This window comes from Equus caballus, chromosome 7 (assembly GCF_041296265.1).
Source record: "Equus caballus isolate H_3958 breed thoroughbred chromosome 7, TB-T2T, whole genome shotgun sequence".
Classification (NCBI taxonomy): domain Eukaryota; kingdom Metazoa; phylum Chordata; class Mammalia; order Perissodactyla; family Equidae; genus Equus; species Equus caballus.
In genome coordinates, this window is record NC_091690.1 from 13,915,713 (window position 1) to 13,943,519 (window position 27,807).

The 27,807-nt window shown below is 39.8% G+C and overlaps 1 long non-coding RNA gene across 4 annotated transcripts in view; it reads left to right on the forward strand.

Moving 5' to 3' along the window:
- LOC138924963 (uncharacterized) overlaps positions 1-27,807 on the forward strand; it is a 189,401-nt gene that overhangs the window by 15,709 nt on the left and 145,885 nt on the right. Inside the window, exon 2 of one of the 4 annotated variants that reach the window (XR_011440435.1) lies at positions 11,103-11,261. The exons of the other annotated variants lie outside the window; for them this stretch is intronic. This is a non-coding gene — a long non-coding RNA (uncharacterized lncRNA). The remainder of the gene's footprint in view (positions 1-11,102; positions 11,262-27,807) is intronic. 4 annotated transcript variants of the gene reach the window in all.

A 27,807-nucleotide genomic window follows, 5' to 3' on the forward strand; every position in this document is an offset into this window, starting at 1 on the left:
AGGCAGCTCCAGCACACCACCAAATAGTCCCTCCCTTCTGCAAATGGGCATTGAAGAGAGATTTGGATTAAAACTACCAAATTTTACCATTTACTCTCTATGAAGAGGGTAGCCATAATCAGTTATGAAGGTAGAGTTCTGCATAGGTCTAGGATAATGTGACATGATATCTGATTGGTGTGACTCATGCCCCAATCTGCACAGCTGTCTAACGTGGACTAGCATGGCAGTCCTGATGTGGAATAATGATGTTTGATCAAATACCCAAAGAATAAAAAGGAAAAACAAAGGAAGAGGCAGATTTTCTTTCTTCATGAAGTAATAGCATCTAAAATGAAGAAGAATGTGATTCAAATTTAGGTCTCATTGTTGCAAATTTTTTTGTTTGTTTTTTTCTTTTTAGTTTCCAATACATTTTATTAAGCTAGTGTATCTTGATATTGAAATCATACAAGGTCCCAATAGAAAAGGAAAATACAGCCAATCTCACTCATGAATATAGATGCAAAATTCTGAACAAAATATTAACAAATTGAATCCAGCTTTATAGTTTTTTAAAATGTAATGCATCTTGATCAAGGTGGGTATATCCCAGGAATGCAAATCTGGTTTAATTATAGAAAGTCTTATAATTCGCCAAACTTAAAAAAATAAAATAAAAGAGATAAAACCATCTGACAATGGATGAATGAAAATGGATGAAAAAAAGCATTCAAAAAATGTAATACCCTTTCATGACAAAAATTAACAGCAAATCAGAAAATGAAAGTTCACTTCCTTAAGCAGAGAAAGGGTGTCTACAAAAACCTACAGTACATATAACATAGAAAATAAAATATTGGAATCATAGTCTTTAAAATTAGAAAAAGAAACTCTCTATGGTAGTCCTAGTCAGCAAACTGTAAAAAGATTAATTAATTAATTAATATTTTTTAAGATTTTTATAGCAGTAACATTAGATTATAACATTACATAACTTTCAGATGTACATCATAGTATAATTTGAATTCTGTGTAGATTACATCATGTTCACCACCTAAAGACTAATTATAATCCATTACCACACACACGTGCCTAATCCCCCCTTTTGCCCTCCACTCTTCCCCCTTCCCCTCTGGTAACCATCAATCCAACCTCTGTTCCTGTGTGTTTGTTGTTGTTTTTATTTTCTCCTTATGAGTGAGATCATATGGTACTTGACTTTCTCCTCTGACTTATTTCACTTAGCATAATACCCTCAAGGTCTATCCATGTTGTCACAAATGGCTGGATTTCATCATTTCTTATGGCTGAGTAGTATTCCATTGTGTATATATACCACGTCTTCTTTATCCACTCATCCCTTGATGGGCACCTAGGTTGCTTCCAAGTCTTGGCTATTGTGGATAATGCCGCAATGAACATAGGGGTGCACGTATCTGTATGTCTTTGTGTTTTCAAGTTCTCTGGATAAATATCCAGCAGTGGAATAGCTGGATCATTGTTGCAAATCTTGATGGTAGTTCAATTTATATGGCAACTAAAATGATAATTAAGGTACATTGAAAATTATATTCTTGTATATAAATGCTCAACAAAAATAAATTTCTATGGATCAAGTCCAAATCTCAATCATTTGCTTGCAAAAATGGTCACCTCATTTGAGATATCATACAAATTATGTTCCAGCATTAGGAGCAAGCAGTCAAAGTAAGTCTGTCTTTAAGTCTGCCCACAACTTTATGACTCAATTTGCATGCTGGATAACACTTTCTTTAGAGCTTAACTTCCTAGAAAGAATTTTTAGATTTTGGGATGACCTTAAAATTTACATGCTGATTAAGAAACAGTTATCTACCATATGTTGCAAATAACATGAAAATGAAACCAAAAAATCACAAATAAGCTTAGCTTAGAGTAAGTTCTAGAAAATTCAATATTGTTCTTTTTGTTCACATAAACTTAGCTCTAAGGAGTTGATTGTTCACCTTAACAGCAGGAATGATTCTTTTGACACCCTAGGTACACCTTCCCTATCCAGTCTTTTCGAAACAACAGAACAAGGCATTGGAGTTGGTTGGTTCATGCTTGGCGGAAAATTTGAAGAAATAATTCATAGAAGTTAAACGTAATTCTTTCTATTCCAGAATTCCTTGGCTCTAAAAAGTTTAAATACCAATAAAGCAAAGGATAAGGTGCAAATTATTGCCATAGTTGAGCATTTATGTAACTAAATCTCTTTATGTTTTTCTTTACAGAATTTTGTATTTATCTTTAAACTTAAAAGGCCTTCCCCATACCAAGAAAGAGAGCAATATTCGTCCATATTCTTTGTGTTTTATTTTTCTTTTTACTTCTAAATCTGTAATTAACCTAGAATTAATCTTGACAATTGTGATGTTTAATTTTATGCGTCAACTTGACTGGGCCATGGAGTACCCAGATATTTGACCAAACATTATTCTGAGTGTTTCTGTGAAGATGGTTTTGTATGAATTTAGCATTTAAATTGACCGACTGAGTAAAGCTGATTGCTCTCCCTAATGTGAGTGGGCCTCATCCAATCAGTTGAAGGCCTGAATAGAACAAAAATGCTGAGTAAGAGGGAGCTCCTTGTGCCTGACTGCTTTGAGCTGGGATGTAAGTTCTTTCCTGCCTTCAGATTTAACTAAAACATTGGCTCTTCTGGGTACTGAGTCACTGGCTTTGGACTGGAACCATACCATTGGGTCTCCTGGGTGTCCAGCTTGCCAACTGCAGATCTAGGGACTTGTCAGCCCACATAAATGCATGAGTTAATCCCTTATAATAAATCTCTCTCTCTTGCTCTCTCTCTCTCTCTGCATATATATCTCTCTCTCTATAGGACACATCAATATATTGTTATCCTATACACCAATAGGAAACTATCTATATACAGTCTCTTTTTCTGGAGAACCCTGACTAATAGAAAATTAATAAGGATTTAACTATGTTCCCCACTCCCATGATTTAGTCATTTATCTCAACATCATGAAAATCCTCTTTTAGTTTGACTTGATTTACGGATTTATATTCTGTTCCATTAATCTGTGTCTACTTATACTTTTATCCCTAACATATTATTTTAATCATGGTCACTTGATAAATGTTCAATATTTAGTAGTGTTTGTCCCAATCAGTTCAAAAATTTTTATGCTACTACAACGAAATAAAAGTGGGGGCTGGGCTGAGGTTTGACAAATAGTATGCTTTTCTACCTGAAATAGGCAAAAGCAACATCATAGCTTTTCAATGTTTTCCTTCCTTCTTTCGTCCCTCCCTTTTTTCCTGCCTGCCTGCCTGGGAAACCTTTCCTCAAATGAACTCTTCTATAGAATTCAAATGCAAAATGCGGACATTATAAACAGAGCTGGTGTGGCTGGGTAGGGAGCTGGCCAAGACTCCCCCAGGCTTCTGATCTCCCCCAACTAACCCTTGAGGTGTTTCTTACACTCCAGGAAACCCTGTTGGAAAAACATCTTCGTAAACTTTTGCTTGCAGTCCTAAGGTATGTTTTTCTTCTTCATGTTTTCACAAATCACGGCAACAACTTAAATGGCATTGTTAATATCACAATTTACCTAATGCATTTTCAATGTCCTCTTTAATTCTTCCGAACCAGTGGAAAGGCAAGATGAAAAGAGATTTATAAAAATTGCTGTGTATTATATTACCTCCTAACTGAGTGGTTTATTTGCTTACTAAATGGTCCTACATTTATAGTCAATCGTCATCAGCAGATAACACATCAAAAGTAAACTTCAATTTCACATTGCAGAGGAGGTGACTCCGATTTGAACGTTGTTTATCATAGAGAATATGTTACTAAATCCAGTTTATGGAAGATTATGCCATTTAATTTACTTTTAGAGAGAGGAATATGCTTTCATGAGAAACTGCATTAGCTATTAGAAAAGTAATGCAGCTGTCGGTCTGTGCAGTTTCCTGGAAGCATAGGCAAAATTACGTTGACTAAAACAAGTCAGATTTTTTTTCCAGTAATCTGATAAAAAGAGCTCTGGGCTGGTAATCAGGGTTAGGTTCAAGACCAGATTTTGACAATAACCGGCTGGGTGACTGTAAGGAGATAGTCATGTAACCTCTCAGGGCCTCAGGTGTCTCATTTATAATATGAGTCGTCAGATAAAACCTGGGAGCCACAATCTTGTAAGACTTTGTGATCAAGAGGAGTTGCTTTCATTGTCCCAGCTGCCCTGATGGCACCAGGGAAACTGAAAATGGCTGCAGTAAAGTCATTGTACAGAGAGCAAGAGGGAGTAGAGCTTCCTCTCTGGCCAACTTCAGAGGTGGGTGTGTGCATATATGTGTGTGTCATGTAGAGTATGTGCATTGAGGGGGACTATGTGAGGAGGTACCAGTTTGCAGATCCACCAGGGGAAACTTCACCATCTTAGAGTGAGTGATAACACGGTTAAAGTTACCTTTAGTTTATGGAAATGTCGTAACATTCCGTTTGAGAATGAGAACTATATAATTCCAGGAATCCAAATTCCTTGGGGGCAAGGACTGTGCTTTGATCACTTTTGTATAGTGACTGCCCATGGCACTACTTGCGAATCTTGACTGACCATGACTCACAGATTATCCTGGACAGTCCCTATTTTAACTACTTCATGGAGCTAAAAATGATAAGAAACTCCACAGTGATTGGGAGGCAGCGACTGAAGAAAGGCGTTTGCTTTAGGTTTGAATCACTTGTATTGTTCAAATGTTCTCAACTTAATTATGTAAACCTTAACATCTGCAGAGGTGGGATTATTTAATGTCTATGTGGTGGGGTTATAAACCATTTTAGCATTCCTCTTGTTATATCTGTATGTTTAAGATAATAACTGTTAATGTTCTATTATACAAATTCTGTTCTGTTGCCAAACCATGAGCCAACACAGTCTTGATTTTTAGTTCTGAAAACAATTGCTATTCCAAAGTCTCTCCTGTATATAAAGTTCTATGCATCGAACCCAGGGGCACCGCTGGAAGCAGCAATCATTGCCATGGTGCACTAATAGGCTCTGAGAGTTCTAGGAGAGGGAATGTCAATTACAAATACTTGATTTTGGCCAAAAGGAATCTTTATGTTTTCACCCCAGGATTGTCCAAGACCTTCTTCGTGTTCATCCACCATGGGCCAAGCATTACATCAGACACTAGGGATACAGAAAATGAAATAAATGCATCAAGAAATTCATTCTCAGGAATGTCTGCCCCTATACTTTTATTCTTCCTCCAAATTGTGGAGAGGTAATATTTGTGCATCATTGTGTGTCCTCCAGCCATTTCAAATCTGAACTGTTTGGGAGTGAGCTTCTAGGAGCCTTACAAAACCTTTTGATTCAATTTTCCCATCCCTAAGGTACCCCATTCAGACCTGCTATATGACACGTAGTTTACTTCTGAAAGTGTCTTCGTTACCCTTCTGTTGATTGACCTATGTCATAGCTCAGTCAATCAACAATCCCATTCTAATGAGCACTGGTGATGACAGTCACTAAGTTTTGCTTTCAAAGAACATCTGACAATTCAAGAATGTAGAATACCTTTCATACAGAATAGGCTGGTAGATATGAGAGTTTGGGGCAAAAAACTTCCAGACAGCCCTCAGAGCACCCTGTGGGCAACTATTAACTCTATTGATGGACATATCTAGTTGTAGTTGCAGTTTCACAATCCATTTCAGATCAATTTGAGAGTAGAGGTGGGGGAAAATCAGGCAAACCAGTTGGTTGTGTCATGCAGAACCACTAGACCGCTGATTGATTTTTTTCACTTTCCTACTCATAGTTTAGGCATCGTATGGATAGGGCATTGATCTTCACTGAAATTTATCATCGCCGCTCCTTGGCACCACAATAAAAATAAAAATGTAAACTTCTTTGTGTGTGTCTCATTCACTCTCTCTTTAAAAGTAGATTTCTTAAGCTAAAGGGAGTGGAGGGTGAAGAAGGGCCTGGCGGTAGCTGAATTCCCAAGATGGGACATGCAGCCATATTTTTTTTCCACAATTTTTTTTTACTGATTGCTTGATCGATTAGGTATAATTGACAAATAAAAATGTAAGATATTTAAAGTATACAATATAATGACTTGATATGTGCATATATTGAAGAGATTCCCCCGTCAAGTTAATTAACACATCCATTACCTCACATATTTACCATTTTTTAATGAGAATATTTAAGTTCTACTTTCTTAGCAAATTTCAATATACGATACAGTGTTATCAACTATAGTCACCATGTTATACATTAGATCCTCAGAACTTATTCATCATATAACTGAAAGTTTTATCCTATTACCAGCCTCTTTTCTCCATGCCCCATACCCTGGCAACCACTTTTCTAACCTCTGTTTCAGTGGGTTTGACTTTTCTTTTTAGATTCCAGATATAAGTGATACCGTACAATATTTGTCTTTGTCTGGCTTATTATAGAAATAATGCCCTCCAGGTTCATCATGTTGTTATAAATGATAAGATTGTTTTCTTTTTTAAAGGCTGCATAATATTCCCTCATATACATATATGTGTGTGTGTGTGTGTATAGTGAAACATGACTTGAGTGGAGCCATATTAAAATAGAGCCAGAGCAGCCATTTCAGAGGAATTGCCTTGCACATCTTGTTTTCTTTATCTTCCAAACTGGACCAAACCACCAATATTCCAAGAAGTGAGTGAGGACAAGAATATCCTGTCTGTGAGAACTGATGGAACTGGACTTTGCTGATGACCAGACTGCTTACCAATCACTGTAGTACAGTTCTAGCCTTTTGCTTGATGACTGAATCTCAAGCCGATCTATGAAGTACAAATCTAGCCTTAACTCATCTAGCAACAATGAACTCTTCTTTAATACAGCTCCCCTCATCCTCGCTTTTTCCCATTAAAAACCCCAAGCCCCACTCCTGTAATCAGGACACTATTTGTGTTTCTACCTGAATTTGTGCTCCCCAATGCATATATACAGATATACACACCACATTTTGTTCTATTCATCAGATAATGAACACTTAAAGTTGTTTTCACACCTTGGCTACTGTGAATGATGCTGCAATGAACATGGGGTTACAGATTGCTCTTTAAGATAGTGCCTTCATTTCCTTCAGATATATACCCATTGGTAGGATTGCTGATTTTGTGGTGATGTTGTAGTTCTATTTTCAACTTCTTGAGGAACCTCCACACTGTTTTCCATAGTGGCTGTTTACCTTCTTCCTGACAATGTACAAGCGTTTCCTTTTCTCTACATCCTTCCCAGCATTTGTTATCTTTTGCCTCTTTTTTTTTTCTTTTGCTGAGGATGATTCACCCTGAGCTAACATGTGTTGCCAATCATCCCCTATTTTATATGTGGGTTGCCACCACAGTATGGCCGCTGACAAGTGGTGTAGGTCTACACCCAGGAACTGAACTTGGGCTGCCAAAGGGGAGCACAACGAATTCAACAACCAGGCTACTGGGGCTGGCCCTCTCTTGCCTTTTTTATAATAGCTGTCCTAATGGGTGTGAGGTGATATCTCACTGTGGTTTTGATTTGCAAAGCTAACTCCCTTTGTTTTCTTCTAGAGTTTTATGGTTTTAGGTGTTATGTTCAAGTCTTTAATGCATTTTGAGTTGATTTTTGTTTATGGCATAAGATAGGGGTCCAGTTTCATTCTTTTGCTATCTATGTGGCTATCCAGTTTTCCCAGCACCTTTTATTGAAGAGACTATCCTTTCCCCACTGTATGTTCTTGACATCTTTTTTGTAAATTAATTGATCATATATGCATAAATTTATTTCTAGGCTCTTTATTCTGTTCCATTGATCTGTCTTTGTGCTAGTATTATACTATTTTGATTACTATAGATTTGTAATATAGTTTGAAACTAAGAAGTGTGATGCTTCCAGCATCTTTATGACCATTATTTTGAAACTGGGAGATGGGTGTTTTCACCTGTTCCATCTGTGCTGAGCCAGGGTTTGTAGCCATAGTGGAGTTGGGAGAGGGCACTCCAACGCCTGTTAAGAACTACTTCTTCATTTGCTTTGTAGGAACCATGAATGGAAGCCCCATTGGTTATCAGAGCCATGTGTTCTGGGTACTCATCCCTTGGGTATCAGCTACAAAAGCTGAGGCAAAGATGTGTGTACAAGGAGATACTAGTGACTTGGGAAGAAGGTGGGAGGTATCAGCCAGTTTCCCTGTCCCTAGGCAGGATCAAAGTTAGCCCCTAGGTGTGTGCTAAATTAGATGCCTGATCCCCAAGAAGCAGCTTTTAAAGCATGCAGATGGAACCCTTTCAGGGAAAGAAGGGAAGATGGGCGTTTTCACCTGCTCCCTCTGTGCTGAGCCTTGGGGAGGATAGACAGAGTTATCTTGTCCATTCATTAACAACTGCTTCTTTGTTTTCTACTGTCTTGTGACTCTTGTGGACACAAGCCTCATTGGCTTTCAGAGCTAGATCTGTTGGGGGCCTGTCCCTTGAGAAGGATTCTTAAAAGTTGAGTTTCTAGATGTGGGGTCCAAATCTGTTGCTCCTCAGGAGAAGCTGTGAGTTCCCTCCCAATTGTATGGCACGGTGCCAACAGTGGGGCTTATAGCTAGAGTGTATCTCATCCTTTCTATCCATTTTGACGTGGGTATTATCTCATTTGTCCTGAGGTGTAAGAGTTGCTCAGCTAGTTTCTGAATTTCTTTTGGAGGTAATTGCTCTGTGTGTAGCCATAAATTTGCATGTCCATGGGAGAGGAATTCAGAAACCTGTGTTGCCACCTTGGTCAACCCTCCTCTAAACTTTTTTAATCAGTTAGGAGTTCAAGGACAAAAGGGAAACTGGTGGCCATGGCTGTGGCAGTTCTGACTCCTTTTGAAAGATTCCTGGAGTACCACAGCTTGGAGATCCTTTGGTCTATGCCTTTCCTTTTACAGGTGCTGAATCCGAGTGATAGCAGTGAAGTGACTTGCCCAGAGCCTACTTCCTCTGGGGAGGTTCTCTCCTCCCTCTACTCCTCTCGCAGAGTTCTACTTTTCTCCTCGGTGCTTCCACAGCCCCTTTCACACACAGCTGCTTGACCATGCCTTCCTCTGTGGTTTAACCATATGTTCATGTATCTGTGTCACCCACCCAACTGCAGGCTCTTTGACGAAAGAAACCACATCTGAAGATCTGTGCTTGTCACAGTATGTGAATCCCAATATTTCCATAGACAAGAAAGGATATCCTGCGGTTATTTAAGAAGTCTTCAGAATGCCTAAAATAATACTGTCTTAATTTGGAGAATTGCTTGGAAAAGTAGCTTAGACAATGGTCTGGGAATGGGATGGTACATAACACTTTATGAACATTGGCAGAAGACTCCAGAAGAAGACACTCCTTTTTTCCATCCTCTATCCTTGTGCTACTTTTCCTCAACCTGCAGATTTTTTTCCTCTCTAAGAATTATTCAGGTAACCTTAATGTGAATAACATCCTATAATTGAATAGACATTCTTCAGAAAGAAAGAGACAAAAAAATCTACAATGCTTGTTGAGAATTGGATGAAATAAGCCATTCCATAATGCATACTGCTTTACAATTTCAATAGCTCGGCCTAAGCCAGGTTCTTTGTTGAAATATAATAAAAATTGCAAATAGGCAGCAGCACAGAAATTGCTACGATGTCAGAGGGAGACTGGTTTTGCCAGAAAAAAAAAAAATCGCAGTTTCTCAGGCCATTAATCTAAATGACAACCACAACCTCCTTTGAAAATCCTTATCCAAATAAAACCCTAAGTCTGGCAAGTTTTATATTTATATGTGTTCCGAATCTGTAGGTCTATTCTAAATGGGAATTTCATTGAAATGATAAAATTAGTGTTAAGATTAAATATAATATGTACAAAATTAGCATCAGTAGTAATAACAATTAACCTTTATTGAGAGTTTACCATGTATTGGGCACACTTTAAACATTTATGTGCTAATTCATTTAATCCTCACAACTCATTATATATGTACTATTTTGCTCTGTTTCACAGCCCTGGAAATAGAGGTGAAAAAAGGTAAAGTAACTTGTCAAGCCACTCAGCCTATACGTGGTGAAGTCGGGATTTGATTTTAGGCCAGCACTATCCAATAGAAATATAGTGTGAGCCATCTATGTCATTTTAAATTTTACAGTATCCATATTAAATAAAAAGTAAATGAAACAGGTGAGAGTGTGATAGTTTAAGTTAATATCTCAAAAATATTATCATTTCAACACGTAAGCATTAAAAAAATTAATTTGCATGTCTTTTTTATAATATCTTTGAAATCTGATATGTATTTTATACTTAAAGAACATCTCAATTTGAACATTAAATTTTCATTTTAAATACTTGATCTATATTTATATTTTATAAAATTTATAATGAGAATCTATATTTTCAATACCCAAATTGTTCCAAATGTCCTTGAATGTTTCTAATACCTGAATTGAGTATCTTTTAAAATTTATATTTAATGAAAATTAAATAACATTTCAAAATTCAGTTGCTCAGTCATGCTAGTCACGTTTTAAACTGTGATGCTCTATGGCCCTGTTTGGTCAGTGGTCTCTTATTTGACAGCACGGACCGAGGCAGTCTCCCTCAAGAATCTCTCTGCTATTTAATAAATAGTTAATAAACAGCTGTTGAATCAATCTTGAACCACTATGCTACGTTGTCTCAAATAAGACAATAGAAGGCGTCATTTAATTGCATTCAGTATTCATTTAACAACCATTTGTCAGGACCAGCTAATAAAAACTGACATTACTGGTTAAACTAATGTCAGTGGTCAAAAGTGCAGGCTCTAATGTTAGACTCTCTGGACTCAAGTGTTGGTTATATTACATTTTAGCTATGTGGTCTCAGCAAGATAAAGATTTACATCTTGATAACCAAAAGAAATAGTCAAGTGGGCCACCCAGAGGAAGGTCTGGTTGGGGTGACTATTTCTCCACAGGCGTGAATAAAACCAGATAGCAAATATTTTAAAGAGGCATGGTCTCTTTCTTAAAAAATCATATCATTATTATTTGGCATCCTACAAAATTGTTTATTAGCAGGGTTTAAACAATATTCTTGGTGTTTCCAGGTCCAATGCTATCCAAGAGTGGCCTTATGGTAAGCATCCTGAACTGAAAAACAGGCGGATTGTGCTCCTTACTTAGATCTGCTGTTGCGCCACAAACCTTGTGAAACCTCTCAGTCCTTGAACTGCCTCTTCCTGTCTCTTGTCCGCTGTATGCAGAGTGTAAGTATATGAACAACAACCCTGAATCCCAGTTCCAGCCACAGTCTTTATCAACCCAAGCCCTAGGGACTGCCCAGAGAGAGCCACTGCCTCCTATTAGCAGCAATGAATTAGCGTTGCTTAATTTTTCCTAAAATCTACAGCTAGATGGATGGACTAGCAGAACTCACATGTGCATGAATCATAGGTAAGATGAACGTATGAAAGGAGCTCATTGGCATATAGACCATCCTAGCAAGAATGTGAATAGAAATATCTCTAAGGATGCCAATACAGAAGAGAAGTTTCTTCTATGGAGAACAGGACCCCTGAGCTTACATAGCTCAATGGCGTTTGTCTCCAGGGCAGAGATGCATGCTAGGACTCCGCTCTCTTAACATTTGAAGATAGACTCTCTGGCTTGATGGTCCAGACCTCACTTTAATGATATAATCATACCAGATCCAATCACACAGACTGCCTAGACAGTCTATGAGGAGAGAGAAGGATTTCTAGAGAGAGAAATTGATTCTGTCTCCATGGAATGATTAACGTTTCATCATAGGCCCCCACTAGAAGTTCAGGTACAGTAGCCTTTTACTCAAAGGAATATGTGCGTGTGTGTGTATGTGTGTGTGTGTGTGTGTGTGTGTGTGTGATGTGGTGGATGTGGTGGATGTGGTATGTGGAGGGCATGGTCTTGCATTAAGGAAGGTTTAGTCTATGTTAGATTATATGATTTTTTTGTTATGTGGAATAATCCTAAAAATAATTTGAAAAGGTACTTCTGACTGGTTTCCAAGCCAAGGGAAGGAGTATAAAGTGGTACACTGTTAGCCTTTGACCCCGTCATACTTTTGATAACAACCCATCCACGCTAGGTAACTTTTGGACTTGGATAAAATGCTGCAGTGGGCTCACCACATACTGGCTCTGGTTTCCTGGGGCTAGATGATGGAAAAGCTCAGAAGAGTTAGCTCTCCATGCGGCGATGAGACGAGCCTGGGCAGATAAACTCCCTTCGTTTCTCTTTCCCATGGACTAATCCACTGTATATTTCTTCCCTGTATATCCTGCAGGCTAAGAAAACACTCCTGCTGAGTGGCCTGCTGAGTCCCTGCAGCTTGCTGTCAAGGGGTAGCCAATGTGGTAATGTGTCACATTGTTTTGCTTTGCATCTTTTCTACCCTCGCTTCTAGTTTTCTTTCATCCTCACTTCCCAGGGCTTGGACCTTCCAAGTAAAGTATTGATGCCTTAATCCTCTCTCAGGCTCTGTCTTCTAGAGGACCCAAGCTTAGAATCTAAGGTCATGTTCTGCTCCCAGGCCTTTACCAAATAAAGATGGGACTTGCAGTTTCTTACTTTGTGCTCTGTGCCCTTCCAAACACGCTCTCATTATTTTCACAAACTCTTGGTCTTCGATCTCATAAATGAATGGTGATGAGTAGGCCCTAAGCCAGTTTCCGGAGCAGTGGCTAGAGAGGGGAGAGGGTAGATATGCCAGTTTTTCTGTTCATTCATTCTGTTTAGCTCCAAGGTGGTCTGGCTATAGTGACATTAAGGAAAGGCAACCAGGAAAGGAAATCTCCATTTCCAGGCACAGAGAATATAATGTATGCCATGTCCCTGAACAACCCCCTACACACTTCAGAACTGTTAGGTCCAGTTCTTTCTGCAAGAGTTGAAGGAGCATCCCCTTGCTTTCAAAGCCCTATTTATACACTCTGTTATGCAAGCTTCCTAGGGGTCTCACAATCAGCCTGCAATTGTCTTGACCACCAGGTGACCTTATATGTAGAAAATGACTGGAAACCCCTCCATGCTTGTCAGGAAACTGGTGTAGGTAGAATTAGCATTGACCTATGCGGGATGATAGGCAAGGCACCAAAAGGGCTTTGAGAATATTCTCCTCACAAATCTATTTCAAATAATAACAAGAATTGACATTTATTGAGCACTTACCATGGGCCAGGCACCATGCTAACCTTCTTACATGCATTACCTTATTTATCCTTCACAACAACACTACAAGGTAGGCTCTATGATTGTCCTGTTTTACAGATGAGGAAACTAAGGCTGTTTGAGCTTAGGTAACTTATCTGAAGTTACTCAGCTAACATAACTGATGTAGCCAGGATTCAAACCCAGGTCTTCTGGTGATAAGGTGGGAGCAGTTAAACATTAGTCTGGGCTGTGTCCTCTACATTATGTTGCTGTGAAAGTACTCGTTCCCAAACTAGTGCAGCTATTTCATGTTTCCTGACTGTGAACTGGCTTTCTCTTTCTCTGAAGCACTTCTTCATCTTTTCGACCCAGCACAGGAAACACTTCCTCTGGGAAGTGATGACTTTCTCCATGTCTGTCCTCTGCCCCATTGTACATAGCCCTCATTCCTCCACTTCCCTGAAAATCATCAACTCAAGGCTGTGTGTGTAGAAAGATTCACAGAAGGTGTGGGGCCATGAAGGGATGTGTGTGTTTGTAGAGGTGGGGATACATATTGGAGTACAGAAAAAATTAAACTGAATATTAGCCACACCTGTCCTTAAAAACGTCTTGGCATTCCTGAACTAGTGGTTCCTCCACAAGAGCCAAGATGATACTCTGTGGCTCTCCTCCACTCGTCTTACCCAGTAAATACCCTCTCTTGCCTCCATGTAAGAATGCCATATCCTTGGCAGAAACTCAAAATCTGTCCTTCATTACGCAAAGCAATGTGGTGTTGTGTCTGACTCCTGGTCCATCTCAGGACAAGTTCTATTCAGCCAAAATGACCCATCCACACACTATGTTTTCCTAAACACAGAGTTTGATTTTCTCTTACAAAAAAAATCTGTTTTTGGTGTTTAAACTAGCTTTTATTTTTCTCCTCATATCACATGAATGACAAGTGTACATGAATGATTAAAGGTGTAATGAGGTAGAGATTTTTATGTATCAGAAGTTCTCCGTGAGGACTTTTGTAGAAAAGCAATCAGAATGAGAGAACTAGACTGCGTCCAGGCTCCCTGTGAGGAGGAAGTGGGGACTAGGGCCTGAGGCTCCTAGAAAGAACCAACATGGCTGGTCAGTGAGGGCAGAATTCCAAGGAGTCACTTCCAATGGGAAGGTGGCCTCAGCCAGGGAGGGTGGAAGAATCAATGCCTGTGAGTGCAGTGTCTGGAGAACTGAGTTAGAGAGCACACTGTCATGTGAGAAAATTGATGAGAAGAGGAGAGAGGTTTTTAATTTTAGTGGTGTCTCCATGGGTCATAAATTAGGTTCCCTTTAATATTTCTCAAGTGAATAGAGACTGGGATTATATTTAATTATTTTTATTTGCTTGTGTATGTGTTCTGTCATTTAATGCAAAATGTACTGAAACTGGATCCCCTTGGGCTAAATGATTTATTTAGTTCACAAATAAAGGAAATGGTAGTCAGAAAATAAAACATGGCATTTATAAGCCATCTAATTTTATGCAAATTGCTTAACGTGTCTGTCACAGCTGTAAAGTGTATAGAGTGGTGATGCCCACTTTACAGAATCATGTGAGGATTAAATGGGCTACTGTGCAAGGCACAGATTGCCAAAAAAGGCCCCGACACTGATCAGTTTGGGCTAAAATGCCTTCTTTCCTCTGACAATGGTATTGTCTTCTGCATATAAATTAGCATGAGAAGTTGAATTATAATGGACAAGTTACTTATTGGGTACAGAGTATGGATCGAATGTTTAATTATGTCAGTCTAAGAGCTAAATGCTCAACTCTACTTTAGGGATATACCAGCCATCAGGATTGAGTGTCTAGAGTCCTCAGTCTCATTCTAGAGCAGTCACTAATAGTTACCCATCGATCTTCATTTTTGTATGTTCCAGATAGATCAACTTTCTTTTTGATGATCACATTTTTTTAAAGAAAAAATATTTGCATACCATTCTTAAATAACTAATTACATATTAATGGAATGAATGTGCTTGTTGGACACTGTACACCTTCTCAAACCGTGGAATCAGATTCCACACATCCTGTCCTACATTGATTTTCAGGAAGGAATTGCTTTTTATCACAGCAACTGCCAAGAACCCAACTTTGCAAAGATATGACCTCATCAAAAGGAATGTAGCACAGTTTAATGTTGAAAGTGTGAATTACCTAGATATAGTGGATAGAGCAGTTCATATGGTTTCTAATAGACCTTACTGGTTCCCTCCTTCATTCTATTGGTCTTTGTTTTGGGGACTGATACTGTAACAGGCACAGTAAAAGTAGGTAAGTTCTTAAATATAAGCACTATTGGCTTAGCTCCTCCTAGAAGTGGGATAAGGCAAGGATGTTACAGAGAGTTCAAACTCATTTGATCAAGGTCTATGACTGATGGGAAGCCCTTTCACAAATTTGATAGCAAAGAAGGAGAATCAGTTGGCTTCATTCACTCACTTGTTCACTCTTTTCTATCAAAGTAGACTGAGACCTCACCATATATAAATACTTCTGTATTTATCCACTGTCTTTTGCATTAATTTCCCCCTTTCTATTAGATCATTCAAATCATCATGCAAACATATTACAATATTTCTTGTCTTAAAACTAATTCAGTTTTGAATCCACTTTATTCACTTTTTCCTTTAGTTATTGCCTCTTTTTTTAAATTCCCAAGCTTTTCAAAAATGGTGTCTTCACTTTTCCCTGAATGACCACGGCATTGCCAATCCATTGTGAATTAGGTCTTGTCTTAACCTCTCAGCAGTATTTGGCCCAGTTGATCACTTCCTCCTCGAAATTCTTTCTTGATTTAGATTCTGGATTATGATCATCTCCTGGTCCAATTCCTACTTCACCAGTCACTCCTCTTGGATCCAGCCTCACTCAGCCTGTTCCCATGGTGCCCACTGGGCATGACTGGGTTAATAAAATCTCCAACGGTTCTATAAAAATAAAGAATTTAAAGGTTTCTTATGAACTTCATTTACTCATTTCTCCAAATTACATATAACTTCTAGGCAGGAAGGGACCTTGTTTACTCATCCCCTTCTGCACTCCAGTCCTTAGCACTGTGCTCAGCACACAGGTACTTAAGACATCTTGTTGAATAAATGAATGTGCAGAACTCTCAAGTAATTTTATTCTGTCCTTGATTCAAAAGACCTGAAGATTTTCCTCACCAAAAGTCCCTTGAAATTTTCTACCTCTCTGTCTTTGCCTGGTTTATTTGTATGCGGGTCTGGAGATGATGATCTTAAGTCCCTTTTGCCTTTTCGCCCACTGCTGCTACATTACAATTTAAAGTTTTGGGCCAGATGCTCATTTTAAGCAACTCCAGTGACACATATTTGATGTTAGATTAACTTATTATGACTTGTGGTAGTAGCGGCAAGAGCTTCTCTGCCGCAGCTTGCCTTCTGAATATGAATAAGGTGCCTACGCTTTTATTAACTTATAGCACGGTTATGTTTAACCACAAGAGGAAAGAAACACACCAATTATTCTCTTGTGCAACTTTAAGCAAGTATGAATAGAAAATAGCTTTGTGGCATGAGTGACTTGAATTCCTGAATCGGTCTCTGCACATGACGTTTGAAAGAAAGTCATAACTATGTATTCATTAGAGGGCCTATAAAATAGCAGGGTGTTAAATTTGCAGCCAACAGGCTTTGTTATCAGTGATGCAGAGTTTATGTGCTAGTTCATAGTTGGTCTTATTAATCTGGAAGCTTTTTGCAGAAAAAGAAATGGATTCCATTTCTAAAACTTGTAATTATGAATTCTGTCAATGCTTTTAGCCATCCAGATATTTATTTATACATGCCACTCAATGGGGCAATTTGCAATCCTGGATAAATTGTATGGCTTAAAGCAGAGTGCTTCTCTATAGTCCAATCTTTCTCCACCTCTCAAAAATGGGACAACCACATGCTTATCCATCTGCTTTATGTTAAATGAATCCCAGATTAGAAGACAAGAGTTGTGTGTTTTTGATAAGATGGGCACAACTCAATTGCAAATAATTTTGTGAACCTCTACTGGGTTGATGTCTTCTGGAATAGAGCTTTCGAAGATAGCAGGAATTATCTTATTTCCCTCCCCTATCAATAAGTTTGAAGTGGGCTTAGTGACCCAGAAAGAAGGCTCCCTGAAAGTTCTGGGAGTTACTTTCAAGAAGGGGCCCTTGTGAACTGATGGCATAGGTCTGGGGTGGATTCAGAGACCCCACCTCCATACCACTCTCTCTGGGTCTGGTTTTACCCGTGGTTCCCTCACTGTGCAAACCTAGGTCTGCCGCAGTAGTTCTGGCGTCTTCTAAGGCAACCCACGGATAGAGACTGTGTCTTCAACTCCTTCTATTCTACTGAGCAAACTTTAGCATACTGTAGAAATTTCAACGAAAATTGCTGTTGATGACGTGTTTAAGTTGTCAATTTCTTTAATAGAGCATTTTAACATTGAATGGCCACAGGCAAAATCCCACATTGTGCACTTTTGTTTAGTTTCATTTTTCCTTTTATTTTCCCAAAAGGAAGAGAATATTGGCATTTACTTAGAGCCAAAGATTAGATACTGGGTATTGTGGCTGCTGAATATTTCCTCTGTCAAATAGCTCCCTGATATCGGCCTCTTGCTTTTGGACTCATCTGAAATGACAAACTCCTAAAATTATTTGAAAATAGCCACAATTTCTTTTGCAGACATTTATTGGCAATTGTGCCCTCTCTGTGAAAAGGAGAAATGAACTTCCATGATTGGTTTTATTGTTTATTTCAAGGTAAATGACTCAGTTTGGAAGTTATAATGGTGCAAGTATAGTGTAGTTAAGCCGCGGGTCTTACTCTGACCAGGTTCATGTAGACAAGAAATTGTGCTTTTAAAAGCATTATTATTGGAAAGAAAAATGTAGCATAGAAGTCCTGCTTTTTTTTATAATGGAGAGGACATTGAATTTGGAGTCAGATGACTGGAATCTTGGTTTGGGACCCCAAAAGAGTAATTTACTGTCTTTGAGTTTCAGTTTCCAGTGTAAAGGATTGGTGTGAAATTAAATTTAAAAATTACTTGAACGGGGACCGGCCCTGTGGCTGAGTGGTTGAAGTTCTGCTCACTCTGCTTCAGTGGCCCAAGTTCACAGGTTCAAATCTTGGTGTGGACCTACTTCACTCATCAGCCATGCTGTGGAGGCATCCCACATACAAAATAGAGGAAGATTGGCACAGTTGTTAGCTCAGGGGTGAATCTTCCTCACCAAAAAAGAAAAAAAAGTACATAAAAATACTCCGTGGACTGGTAAGTTCTATGCCAGTACAGAGTCAGATATGGACTATATTAATTGAATGAATTAACTCATGGCCTCAGAAACATCCAAGTGAGATTGACTCTATACGATTTTTCTAAATATATATTTTTATTGAGGTGTAATTGACATACAGTAAGCCATACCTATTTACAGAACACACTTTGCTAACTTTTGACATACATGCACATCCAATAAACCTTTGCTACATATTCATTATCCCAGAAAGTTTCCCATGTCCCTTTAAAACCCCACTTTCATGTTATTAGATTTAGAAGGGGTGTGTTCTGTGCTATCCACATGTATTCATTTTCTAAGGTGTGTTACTTTATCATGTCTTTAATTTGCCACAAATAAAATCTTGACACTTTTATTCATAATGTCATAATAATTCATCTCTGTCTGCCACAGAAGTTCCACAGGATGAGTTTTATCTCTTTTCAGTGTTAACAGGGGTCCTAATGGTAATTATGCAGGTGACTTCTCTCAAAGGACATTTAATAGAAAATGAGAAGATGCTGAGAGTGCGAAGGTATAATTGACAGAGACCTCAGCATTGCCTCCCATGTTTTACTATCTAGATGTAAAGCTGCAACCCCAAGGTTTATGTAAGAAGCAAACAGTGATAGGTTCACCATGGTTCCTAAAATCATCCTGCTGATTTTAGAGGGGAATGACAACTATTGAACTGAAAAGACTTCCCTTTCTTTATGTCAGTTTAACTGTTAATGAAAGCAAAGGAAATTTCAGCAAGAAGATAATTTTTTAAGAAACTAATCCCAACATTTTTACAGTAGTTTCCTTAATGCATCTGCTACTCAGAGCAGAGTAGTGAGGAACTTGGGCTTTGGAGTCAAAGCATCTGGGCTTTACCAGAGTAACGCTGGGCAAGTGACTTAACTTTGTAGCTGAGTTCTGTGCGTCTGTGAGATGGGGATACTGATAGCTTCTGCGTTGTAGAATTGTTGTGGAAATTAAATTGGATAATGCCTGTGCAAACTTAGCAGAGTACACACAGCAATCATTCCATACATGTTATTTGGGTGATGCAGATGATTATCTCATTGTAATAACCATTTCAGCATCTGCAAATACACATAAGATCCTGGTCTACAGAACTTTCATTAATTCATCAGATATTTATGGGCACTTCCTATGTCCCAGGTCCTTTTCTTGTCACGGGTTGATTAGAGGGTAAGCATTCAGATGCTTACGTTCCAAGGTGATACTAGATGCCACTGTGGGGGACTGGAATTGGCCACGCCAAGATATGTCTCTTTGGCATGAAGATTATTTTGGGCTGGTTACTTTTAAAAACTGCAGACATGAGAGAAACTCTGGAAAGTAGAAGTTACCCTTTGTCAAGAGACATTTACATTTGTAAAGGAAATCTCCATTTGTAAAGATGTCTCCCTCTCTGTACCTGGAAGAAGGGGAGATGACCTTATCTCTAACAACTCTTATCAATGCAGAAGTCAAGGACTTAAATCTCCATAATAACATTACTCTTGTTTACTGTGCTTTTCTGGTAATCTCCTATAACTGACTCCCCTCAACCCCGACATCCTCCTTTGCCTTTAGCTGAGGGGGGCATTTAAGATGAGAACGTCTGCCATTTTTGTGAGTTGCTCAGTTTGCCTGAGTCTCTCCCATGTATACATGTTATAAAGCTTTCTTTAATTTTCTCCTGTTATTCTGTCTCATGTGAATGTAATTCGTTTTCTGGCCAGAAGAACCTAGAGTGAGTGGAGGAAATGTCTCCCTCCCCTACACGCCAAAGGCCTCAGCCTTTGTCCTTATTCCCTCTAAGACACCAGGGACTCCCCACAGGGAAGCTGCAGGGCAGTGGACGGATGGCCCAAAGGAAATCAGGAGTATTCACACTTTAGCATGGATTTTTTTCCCCAGCATTCCATTCTCTTTGCAGCCAATGTATTGAAACTGGCAGAGTTAGCCATTGATGATTAAGCAGCTAGGAACTAAAGGCTTTTTTTCCTTTTTGCAATTACTGATTATGGCTTTTAGCTGTTTAACCTACCCATTGTTAACTGTGCTGCTTAGGCAATATGCTATCTGATTCTCACTAGGTTCCTATACATGACATCTCCCTGGAGCCTGGGTCACCATGGTAATGGGAATTTGAGCTGTTTTTCAGGAATTAGAACCCCTTTGTCCACTCCAGGCCAGGTGAGACCACCAACTCATCAACTGGGCCCACACAGATGTCCCATAAGTGACCTTTTGACATAAAGAGGCTAAAAACTTCACCCTCAGATCACGCTAATGCTGCCATTTTATGAACATGCGTCCTACGAAGAGGCATGAAGTCTCATTATGCTTGTGCAGAGCGTCAATTACCTCACCTCTCCTCACCTTCAATCACCTCTCTCCACATTTCAGACCACCTTGCCCCCATCCCATAAATATCCCTGAGTTCCTGTTTTCAGGGAAGTGAATTTGAGACTCATACTCTTGCTTCCTCACATGGTTGCCTTGTGAGTAAACTCTCTCTCTGCTGCAATCTCGTCGTCTTGGTGTTTGGCTTCCTGGGAGGCGGGCAAAAACGAACCTGGTTCAGTGACAATATTATTTCTTCAAAAGAGGGATTTTGTGAGTACCAACCATATTCTGGAAGCCATTTTCATATCCAAGCTGGGCCAGTCTATGTGAATGAAATAATAGGATGAAAGATGCAAAGTTGAAACTCACCTAAACTAGCTGTTGAACTGGCCTAAGTGTCATGACTTTTTCAAGTCGCTGCTCCTGGGTATTTTTGGGGACATGGGGCAGTGGAACCCAGTGAGCACTCAATTTAAGTTTGGGAGAGAAAGCGATTATCAGTTATGATTAAAAGGGATGATATGACTATAAAAATGGACCCCAAGGGCCAAATCCACACACTGGGCAGTTTTAGCCTCATCCCGAAGCTCCAAGGTCAGGCTGTCCCAGAAACAAGCTTGTTGGTGGGCATTTGTAACTCATGAATTCTGAGTGCCAAATGGTTAAACAGAAAGGCCTCACAGCCCCCAAACAAGGCACTTTTTGGTTGTAAGATGGCGGCTTTTGAGCATGACTGCTACACACTGGAAGACTGGAAATAACCAGAGAGGAAGAATGTTTGAGTCTAGACTATGGTCTCTTCTCAGCCTCTCGTTAGAGAGACGTCTTCCCTTCTCTTCCCCCATCCGCTGCTAAGCAGAAGGCGTTCAGAGGGATTCAGAGATTCAGTCAGCTAACATAACTGACAAGAGTTTCCCGACCACCTAATACGAGTTGGGCCCTGAAGACACAGTAATAAGGAAAGAGACGTGGCCTTGGCTGTCATGGAACTGACATGCTAGACGGAGGAGACATGTGAAACTATCAATTGAAGTTGCAGATTTTATCAGCGCTTTAAAGAAAAAGCAGAAGTCCTCTGAGAGCACATGCCAGAAGAATCCAATCTCAACCAGGGACCAGAGGAGGCTTCCACGAGGAAGTGACGTGTGAGCTGATGTATAAAGTGTGCATAATGATAATAGCTGACATTTGTTCAGCTTTACTACGTGCCAGATATCATTCTAAGTGCTCTATAGGTATTGTCATGTAATCCTCACAGCAACCCCTTGAGGTGGTCCCAGGAGTAGAAACAGGCCCAGCAGATTGAAGTAAATTGGCTAAGGTACACAGCCAATAACTGGTGGACCAGGATTGAAATAGGCAATCTTCAGAATGTATTATTATTATTTTTTTTTGCGAGGAAGATTGGGCCTGAGCTAACATCTCAATCCTCCTCCATTTTGCATGTGGGGTGCTGCCATAGCATGGTCCTATGAGCAGTGTGTATGTCTGTGTCTAGGATCTGAACCCATAAACCCCGGGCTGCTGAAGTGGAACGTGTGAACTCAACCAGTATGCCACTGGGCCAGCCCCTTCAGAATGTATTATTTTAACTACTAGGATTTAATTATATAGAAGCTATGTGGAGGGCCAAAAACAAAGAAAGAGCATTCCAGGCAGAACAGCAGCACGTGTAAAGGCTCTGTGGTGGGAGGCAGCTTGGTATGTTAAAGAACAGAAAGATGTCAGTGTGGCTGGTGTAATGGAGAAGTAGACTTAGATGAAACTAGAGATGGAGAACAGGCTCCAGACCTCCCAGGGCCTGGGAGTTCCACACTTTGTGCCTCCTGTGCTATGTGTCTCAGGGTGATTGGAATTAAAAGCAGAAAAGGCAATAACAAGGGAATGGAAATTACCTTTTAGCTCTGTTTAGTTAAGGCTGAGAGCAGCTAGAGACTCTTTACAACTGTATATTAATAATGCCAGAAAATAGCCATAGTAAGATAAGAAATGGACAAAGAAAACTTAAATGAAGACACAGAGCCAGTATGACAAAGATATTCAGAACAATACTAGGCTGAGGACATAAGACATTCCTGGCTAAGGCTCCCCTTAGGACACAAGTGAGGGGAAATTCGTGGCTAAAATCAGATCTAGATTTTGGTGGTAATTATCTACCTAAATCTGTAACTGGACATATAAATAGAAGTAGGACTTAGTGACTTTTAGTAAACTGCCTGTGGTTTGTTTCACAGATGGGATTCACTCCTCTCAAACCATCCTTTCAGCCAGCAGTGAGGTCTGCAGCTGGCAGATGCAATCACAACTGTCGCCTCCCCCCGCCAGTGCTCCCACTGAGGCATCCTGGCAGGCTCTGCCTCCCATGCACTCAAGTGTGTCCTGTGCAGCACGAATACCCCAGTGCTCGAGCACTGAGCACTTTAAACATGGTGGCGTAGTGGTTAAGTTTGTGCTGTCCGCTTCTGTGGCCAGGGTTCACAAACCCAGATCCTGGGTGCAGACCTATACACTACTCATCAAGCCACACTCTGGCAGCACCCCATATACAAGATAGAGGAAGACTGGCACAGATGTTAGCTCAGGGCCAATCTTCCTCACTAAAGGAAAAAAAAAGATTCTCATCTTTCTATCACAGGAAATGACCATAGAACATTCCTATAGAAAAGGCTTGTTCTACATCTGATCTTCTCTCTCCCCCCCGCCCATCACCCACAGGCTATTTATATGGTGATGGAATCTTTTGGAGCTCTTACGCACAGCAGGCAGGTTGATCCATCCTCCTTTACCTTTCACTGATTTGCTTCAAAGTGATACCAAGGTCAGATGTTATTGCTATTCAACAGACCCAACACCAGGGGGTGATCAAAGCACATCACACTAATTCCCACTTCTCCAAAGCTAAGCTCCAACTGCCCGCAGCACATCCAGAACAGGAAGCACAGAGGGAGCTGGGCTCCCAGAAATTCTGGTCAGTATAGCTCGCAACATGTAAAGAGCATTTGCAAAACCACTGCTCTGTGCAAGTGCTCAGTACGATTAAGATAACCTCAGTGGAGTTGCTGTTTAATGCCAACAGAGAGAAAAACGGCGTCTCATAACTGAGAACAATTGCATAACGAACAGAAGGCAGAGAATCCTGCCTCGTGCCCCAGAGTGCTGGCTAATTTATAGGTGCCACTGGAGACTGGCATTCCTTTCCTAGTAGCACGCAGCCTCACACACTGACTCATGTGTTCTTCCAACGTACTAATCTATACAGAACTCAAGTGCCAAGAATTCTTCAGGCCAACAGTATCTGTGACTATTCTGACTCTCCAATTCTTGGAAATCCTTCCATGGCAAAGCATTTCTTTAAGGGAATGTGAAAGGAAGAAATGCAGTGCAATTCTCCAGAGATTGCTCAGAGGCTGCGTGAAGCACTGTTTGTGATTGGCTTTTAATGTTTGAGATGCAAGTGACTGCTCCTTCGGGGCTGTATTTTTCCATTAGCAAACACCAATCTTCTACTACTTTAAGAGTCTGAAACAAATGTGTGTAGTTAATTTTCTCTTTCTCCTTTGTCTGCAGAGCACTGAGAACATCACGTCTTCTTGGATCATACAATAGTATTTGAGGCAAGGACATATGGCTAAACATCTTTAGAGAAAGTTCATGAAAGTAGATTTCTTTTTACACCAGGTTATGGGAGCCCCTAAAATAAAGCATATATACACACATGTCCAAAAGCCCTTGAGCAAAGCGGCTTCTTGGTTGGAAATGAACCACTCATTCCTTATTTTCTCAAGTAAATTTTTTATTCAATTATGACATATACTGAAATGTGCATAAATCATAAGCGTATATCTCAATGAAATTTCATAAAGTGAACACACTCATATAACCAACCAGCATCCCAGCAGCCCTCTTATGCTGTAGGGTAACTTTCTAAATAAAAATAAGCATTCATTTATTATTTATGTGCAAATGTTGCCTTCTGCAGACTGTCTCATACCATAACTGGAATGAATTTCCTTAGCCATATGTTCTTTCTAGAACAGTGGTACTCAAAGTGTGGTTCTGTGAACAGTGACCTCAGCATCATTGAGGAATCTATCAGAAATGCAAATTATTGGGCCTCACCCCAAACCTCCTGAATCAGGAATTCTGGGGGCAGGGCATGGCCACCTGGGTTTTAACAAGCATTCCACGTGAATCAGATGTTTGCTAAAGCTTTAGGAAACTTCCAGCACAGTGTCCATCTTTTAGCCTCAAAATTGTGTTGTAGCAGTGTTCTATATATACTGAAGTGTAAAGTGTTACATTAGAATAGCGGTGCCAAGGACTAATTGCTTATCTCTTTTTTCCCCTAACTCACCGGTAACTTAAATTTATTGTCAGCTTTATTGAGGTTTAATTTACATACAATAAAACTCACCAGTTTTTCATGTGCAATTCAATGGTTTCGATAAATGTTTACATTTTCTTCTCTCTCTACCCATTTCCATTGCACGGTCTCCCCAAAGTGTATCAATATTGTTGGTCTGCTTGTGTCTCTCCTACTAACCTGTGACAGAATTCTTGAGGACAAAATTGTGCCCTATTCATCATTGTGTTCCTATCCCTCAGACACAAATAAGAGACTTCACGAATATTTGCTGAAGAAATGAGTGAATCAAGCTGGGTAAATAAAAATAAACCCATGCAGAAGACTAGCTGGGTTGTAGGCTGTTGGGAATAGATGAGTTCAAGGGTTCTGCACAATTTGAGGTCCAGAGTGGAGTGAATTAGACGAGTGGTATAATAAATCTGGGCAGCGGTGCACTTTGCTCTCATACACTTGCATTTGTGTGGCAGACACTCTTACTATCCAGTCACTATTCTCCCAGTAGACCCTGAGGTAACCTATGGTCAGTTCCCTTTCAGGCTGAACCGGTTCCTGTGTCCATCTGCTCCGGGGCATTTTCTGGACATCTGAGTTTCTCAGTCCACACACGGGGCAGAACAGAAGTGTGGGGAAGTTAAAACTCCAGGAGCAACCTTAAGCAGTGAGGGACATCGTTGGTAGAGAAATTACCCAGCTTCCTTGTCTGTGGGTGTAAGTTCTGAGGTGCGCTCCACATGGTTCTCAGCAGTTCCTAGCAGGGGCGGGCCCAGTTGGATTCATTAATGTGTCTTTCATGGGCTTTCCTTCCTTTCCAGCCTCTCCTCCCCACTTCCTCACAGTGCTTCCTGGGATCACCTTCTCAAAAAACTACTTGCACCCAAATCTTTGACTGTGGGTCTGCTTTTGAGGGAATCCAAACTAAGGCAATAAGATTCATAAATTTGCCCCTTTCTAGCCCTGTGATCTTTCCTAATTTACTTACATCTCTAACCATGTCTACTTGCTCATTTACAAAGTAGGGATAATAATACTTACATTTTTAGGATTATTGTATGAAAACCTTGTTGAGAACTTGTCATATTATAGGAGTTCAGTAAATAATAGCTATTTCTAGATATTATGCACATCTGGCACACTACTTCCCTACTAAATTCTCCAAAAAGAGACGACCCCTCAGAGATGATCACATACCAGCACAATCTATGAAGCATGAGAGGGTTTGCTGGATGAAAGAATGTCCAGGAGTCAGCTCCATCACATTCTCTGATGGTGCTCTGGGCCCCACATCTTCTGCAATCCCTCTTTCCTTTCTGAGAAGATCTAGGACCCCACGTAGAGATAGGGGGCTCTCATTATCTTAGGTCTGCTCACCAGGAATTCATTAACTCAACAAATACTCAGAGTGACCACTATGAGAAGCCGTCTCATAGGTAGTGGAGAAACAGCAGTGAATAAATCAAAGTCCATGCCTTCAATGAACTTACATTCCAGGAGCAAGGATTTGGATCATTAAGAAGTAATGCAATCAATATATGATATGGAAGAAATACAGAGTTTAAAAAAATAGAAAATGCAGCATACGAAGGTTAGACAGTCAAAGGGGAGGGGCATAGAGGTACTAGTATTTATAGGATATCAGAAAGTCCTCTCTGACAAGAGAATTTTTTTCCAGCTTTATTCAGACATAATTGATATGTTACATTGTGTAAGTTTAAGGTGTACAACATGATGACTTGATACATATATATATTGCAAAATGATTATCACAATAAAGTTAGTTAATACATCCATCACCTCACATAGTTACCTTTTTTTTGTGGAGAGAACTTTTTAGATCTACTCTCTTAGCAACTTTCAATTATATAATATACTACGGTTAACCAGTTACCATACTGTACATTAGATCCCCTGAAATTTTTGCCTTATATCTACATGTTTGTACCCTTTTACCTATATCTCCCCATCCCCTCCCTGCCCTACCCTCCCAGCCCCTGACAACCACCATTCTACTCTGTTTCTGTGAGTTGGCTTGTTTAGATTCCACATATAAGTGAGATTGTATAGTGTTTGTCTCCCTGTCTCTGGCTTATTTCCCTTAGCATAATGCCCTCAAGTTTCATCCATCAGTATTGTCACAAATGGCGGGATTTCTTTCTTTTTTATGGGTGAGTAATACTCCATTGTATGTGTGTATATACACACATATGGACCACCTTTCCTTGATCCATTCATCTGTTGATGAACACAAGTTCTTTCCATGTCTTCACTATTGTGAATAATGCTGCAATAAACCTGGGGGTGTAGATATCTCTTTAAAAGAGAGTGATTTCATTTCCTTCTGATATATACCCAGAAGTGGGATTGCTGGATCATATGGTAGTTCTAATTTTAAGTTTTGAGGACCCTCCATACTGTTTTCCATAATGTACCAATTTACATTCCCACCAAAAATGCACAAGGGTTTTCTTTTTTCCACATTCTCACCAACCCTTGCTTTTGTTGATAAGAGCATTTTTGAGCAAAGACTTAAAGTGAGGTAGGGGGCCAGTCATAGGATATCTCCAGGAAGAGCCAGACAGGCCAGAGGAAGAAAGGCAG